Source organism: Mya arenaria, chromosome 16 (genome assembly GCF_026914265.1).
Source record: "Mya arenaria isolate MELC-2E11 chromosome 16, ASM2691426v1".
NCBI classification, from domain to species: Eukaryota; Metazoa; Mollusca; class Bivalvia; order Myida; family Myidae; genus Mya; species Mya arenaria.
This window is the reverse complement of record NC_069137.1, coordinates 43,839,134-43,844,730: the sequence shown is the minus strand read 5'-3', so window position 1 is coordinate 43,844,730 and position 5,597 is coordinate 43,839,134. Positions and strand designations below refer to the sequence as shown.

The 5,597-nt window shown below is 36.8% G+C and overlaps 1 long non-coding RNA gene across 1 annotated transcript; it reads left to right on the top strand.

Annotated features, from left to right (window-relative positions):
* The first annotated feature begins 890 nt into the window (after positions 1 to 890).
* LOC128222027 (uncharacterized) lies at positions 891 to 4,945 on the top strand. The gene is made up of 3 exons (XR_008259055.1): positions 891 to 988; positions 1,561 to 1,709; positions 4,885 to 4,945. It is a non-coding gene; the product is annotated as an uncharacterized LOC128222027 (long non-coding RNA).
* The last annotated feature ends 652 nt before the right edge of the window (positions 4,946 to 5,597 follow it).

Below are 5,597 nucleotides of genomic sequence, written 5' to 3'. Positions count from 1 at the left end.
TAACAACAATGCGTTGTTAAATTAAACCACAAAGGTTACACTTGAATTATTTTTAGACAATACCATTCTCTTATTACACTTAATGCACCAGTCAATTGTAACCTCGCCCCCCCCCCCAGGTCCGGGGGTATACCGGGGATAGCCGGGGAAAAGGGTTGTGTTTTTATTTTCCAGGTGCCCCCGCAGGGCCGGGTGATCGCGATGGTTTAGTCATAACGGCAAATTTAGCGGAGATTGGGCCTTATATAGAGTCTCTGGGGTGCGGGGGCATTTGGTCGGCGTGTAACAATCAGTTCGTCCCCGCAAGGCGGGGATTTTACCCGGGGTTTGCTGGAATGAAAGTCAAAGTCCCGGCTATTCCATTGGACCTGGGGGGGGGGACCGTGGTTACAATTGGCTGGTGCATAAGTGTTTCATGAAACCAGTCATCAATATTAGACTTTTGGATGAACAAGCCTGAATTCTTAAACTTTTGCTTGGCATCAATTTTTTTTAACAAGCCCTGCGCCCTGTATATAAAATTCAGAATTTTAACAAGCCTGGAAGACATTTTTCCAATGCAGGGGTTGCTAATTCATATTGATCTGTCAACAAACCATCACCAATTTAAACTACCTAGCAGGTGCCCTTTATCTTTCCGCTCAATAAACTTAGCGCTGGGCTCTGTCATTCTTGGCTAGGAAAACAACAGGTGGGACATGGACGCTTAGAGTCGCCAAATAAAAACCGTCTCTGAAGACTGAAGCTATCATTCATCAACGACAACGTACAATTATTTGGACTAAGATGTATGCTATTAAGCATAATGCTGTTGTGATCTGGGAACCAGTCACATTATTCATTTATGATAACCAGTCTAATAGAAGCTGATGTTGGGAACCAGCTAGCAGCACGACTGAGACCTGACGGACTTATTACTTCTTGACGATCATCTTATATCCATCATCATCCGATACATAGATTCGACGCTAGTGCTCATCTTTATCAGGTATGTTTGTATGGATATTAGTTATTATGTCGGGATCACAATAATGGCGCTGCGACTTAAACTGGTACATTTTACCTGCGTTTAAATTGTTGCCAAAAAGTCTCAACTTTGTGGTTGGCAGCCATCTTGAAAATTTGTGTTTCAAGATTTTCAAATCATTATATTGTAATTATTTCTCAATGACATGTTGAGAATACATTGGATGTATGTTATATTTATGAATTGCAATTGATTTGGACCAACTTTTGATATTTTGGTCCGTTATTTCAGGATTTAATATTCTGAATCTGATACTTTCACTTTCACTTTGAAATTTATCGGAACAGGCTTCCGTTTTATTTTCAATTGTAATATTGCAATAACTGTTCAGTGTAATGCTGAGATTACATTGAATCATTGAATTGTGTATAACATGCAATTGAAATAGACCAATTATTGGCCTTTTTGTATCATAATTTGGAATTTGAAATTTTGAAATTAGCCGGGAGATTTTCCGTTGAATATTTCTATTTCATCTATTTTGTTTGCACTAAAAATTGTTTACTGACATATTTTTTATGCATGTCTTGTAGAATTAGTGCGTATTTCATGCATATTACATTCCGACGTTAACCGGAAGTGACGTTTCATTGACCGGAAGTGGCGTGTTCATCACCATAAGTTGGGGAATATTCAGCTCTCCTATACCTGAGGGCGCCGGTTGCTGACTTTTGACGGTGAAGTAAGTCAGTTAAACTAAACATCACATCCAAATTGTTGGATATTGGATGTCTGACAAATTAGAAATAATTGTCGGTGAATACTACTATGTTAAAGAATCCAACTATTGGATATAATAATTTTCACTAAATACTTCTGTGTCAAAACAACGACAACAAGTGTCTGATATAATAATCGTCACTTATTAATTAGGGTGTACTACTCTGTGTCAAAGATCCAACTATTGGATATATAACAATTGTCACTTAATTCTAATGTGTAAAAACAACAAGTGTCGGATATAATAATTGTCTATATAAGTTTCCAAAGTGTTTGGAAAAGCTATACTAAATTATTGATTATTTTGTGATATAAATATAGATTAAATATTGAATTACCAAGAACTTGGTATATGTATTCTGTAGACAAATAATGCAAGCTGGGGAGAAAGAGTTTTACAGAGTGCTAGTTATTTATACCAATTATTTGGTAATATTCATAATGGATGAATATAATGAATTGACAGTTTAACTATAAAAGAAAATTTTTCAAGAAGAAGTGGATTGTTCCTAAGTTCTTATGAAACACGTAGGTATTTTGAAATTGAGATTTTATAACGATAATAAATATAAGTAGTCAAACTGAATTAGGTTGTATTCTTTGAGAAAATAAAATCATAAAAAGGGTGTTAACTTATGCAATCATTAATTATTTAACATATTAATGAAAACTAATAAAGGTACTATATCTGCTTCTGGGAATAAGAATTTATTCCAAGAAATTGGATTTTCACCTTAAAAACAGCATTTGATTTAAGTTTGCTATCCGTTACAAGCGTATCTATAATAAAGATTCCAAGTAATTTGGAAAGTAATGAGATGAAATGAAAATAGCCAAAGGTTTAAATACAACTAAGAATTTTAGGATAAGGTTTAATTTGGTGAAAAGGGGGAGATGTTTAGGGTTGTATTAAATTAAAGAACTATGAATGAAGCAAGTGAAAAAGTAAGGGAGGCACAAAAGTTCAAAGCCACAAAGTTCTAATAATTAAACTGTAGGAAACGCATCAAGGGACTCATGGCATATTCAGTTCCTCTTGTTGGTACATTACCACTAGTGTATCCATCAATGCAACCAACATGTGCGTACCAATCCCATCTACCATTTCAACCACCCAATCCATATCCAATGGGTTCATTTCCGACTATGATGCCGCCTTGGATGTATCCATATCCCATGAATCCATACATGATGCACCCACAAATGCAACAAGGCCTGGGAATGAATGGCATGTGCCCAGGTTACATGGGTTATCAGCCAGGGTACCAATGTGTACCAAATGCTGGTTTCATGAATGGGGTTAGGAATAATGAACCTAATAACTTGAGCAGTGTACATGAGGAAATACCTCAAAGTAAAGTTCAGAACCCGATTTCGGGTACGTTAAGGGATAGTGGAGAAAGTATTGGGGTTATGAATTATGAACCTAATAACATAAGCAGTGTTCATGGGGAAATGCTTCAGAGTAAAATTAAGAACCCGATTTCGGGTATGTTAAGGGATAGTGGAGAAAGTATTGGGGTTATGAATTATGAACCTAATAACTTAAGCAGTGTTCATGGGGAAATGCTTCAGAGTAAAATTAAGAACCCGATGTCGGGTATGTTAAGGGATAGTGGAGAAAATACTTGTATAAGTGATGCCCAGGATAGATTGGACGATTTAGATAGAGGGCCCCACTTTGACAATTTGGGTAAATGTGGGGATAGAGAAAGTAACTCCCGAACAACAAATGATAATGTCCGGGAAAGAAGGTCCCAATTTGATGATTTGGGTAGTTCTGAGGCTGTAGAGAGTGACTCCCGACCCACCTATGGAAATGTTCGGGAAAGAAGGTCCCAGATTGATGATTTGGTTAGTTCTGGGGCTAGAGGAAGTGACTCCCAAATAACAAAGGGTAATATCTGGGAAAGAGGGTCCCAATGTGATGAATTAGGTAGATTAGGAGCTGGTGAAAGTAAATTCCGACTTTCGGAGAGAAATGGCCTGGACACAAAGTCCACGGGAGACAAACTATCACATCAGTTTAGGTACAAGGAAATAACCCAAGACCAAACATGTGATGAACGTGCCATAAGAGAGAGGCCAGCTACTGTGGCACAAGTAATGGACAAAATGACTTGCTTGTGCCAAGGATCTAAACCCATAACGAAGGTGTCCGCAGAGAAAAGCGTAGCTGCGGTCGCTCAAATGTCCCAAAGTAAGATACTTGAAATCCGGGTGACCAGACATATTGGACTAGATTATTTAAACTGGGGGAGAGTAAAATCAAAGGTACTGATGTTACGCTCAATTCCAGCAAGTAAGCGATGTTTTCAATATGCACGAATGGGGCATTTCCAATCAGATTGTCCTGAACATCATCAGGTTAGGGTTAAAATAAAGTTGCAAGGAAAGCTTATTGTGGAAAACTAGAAAGGGTTGTTGGTAGTAGTTTTTATCTCAAGTGCAATATTGATATTTCATGAATACAACACTCAACAGTTCAGTTCAATGTTTTATCAACAGTTTATGTTTTAACAACAATGTCCAACAAATAAAACGCATATACCACTTCAAGAGAAACACTATCAACAGTACATGTTTTCTCAACACTAAATGTCCAACAAATAAAAGCATATACACCACTTTTAGAGCACCACTTTATTCAAAACATTCACCCATAATAAATGTCTAAATTAATAAAAAGGGGGAGAACTGTAGAAAATAACATTAAACAAATCAAAGCACTGAAAGCACTTAAAATAAGTTCAAGATTACCAAGCATGATATAAGGAATCATGATAAATTATTTTACAGAAAGTTTATTATAAATGAACTTGTATAACTAGAATTTACATTGCTGCAGACGCTATTGATAACGCTATATGATTAAAAGCGAAGTGTATTGAGTTGCAATTAGGTGTTCAGAATTATTTAAAATAAAAACCTGAAGACGTTATAATTGTTATATGACTTCATCACAAACAGAGATTAAATGTAGGATACACTGTGATAAATGTAAGGATATGTTTTTATGAGCGCTGTGTGAATGATAGAGGAGAGGAGTGGGTGACTTTGAGTATGTATGATTGTACGGCTTGCGAGAAGGAGAATAAGGGCATCTCAGGATAATGGAATTTGATTTAACTTTACAGGATGACAGATTCCGAGTCTTTGGAAGGGAGCCCAAAAAGGTCATGGAAAGAAACAGAACGGATAATTCCAATTAATACCGATGATATTGTACGGGAAATGGAAACCTTATGTTCTCGCAAAGTACAGATGCCATCTGCCAAATTATTGATCTTTCAATTAGGTTTGGTCAAGGACCAAGAAAAGATTAATAGGATTGTTACAGAACAATGTCAGATTGCACAGAGTCGTAGAAATTTTAAGTTCATCCGTGAGGCCAAACGCTATGCAGATAATATTCTAACGACCGAATGTTTAAAATCATTGGAATCAATTTGGGGAAAGAGTAACCAACCTATTAAAAAGGGAAACTCCTGTTTATCAACAGACACTGGTGATGACGTTTTTTCTAGTAGGGATATTCGCTTTTTGGGAAATACTGTTAAAAGTGAACCGGTGGACTCTTTCAGTGTTGACTCTATTGTTACCCCAGATGAAGTTATCCCAAATCTTTTGGGTGATGAAGATGATATGGCAAATGACTCACTATTGAATTTAGAACCCAAAGACTTGGGTGGAAATCATACAACTGAATCAATTTCAAATGACTCACTTTTGGATTTAGAACCCAAAGACCTGGGTGGAATGCATACAACTGAATCAAATTTAGATTTGGAACCCAATCTGTTGGGCGGTGACGAAAGAGTGGAAACTGAAATTAATACATCTGTTCCCA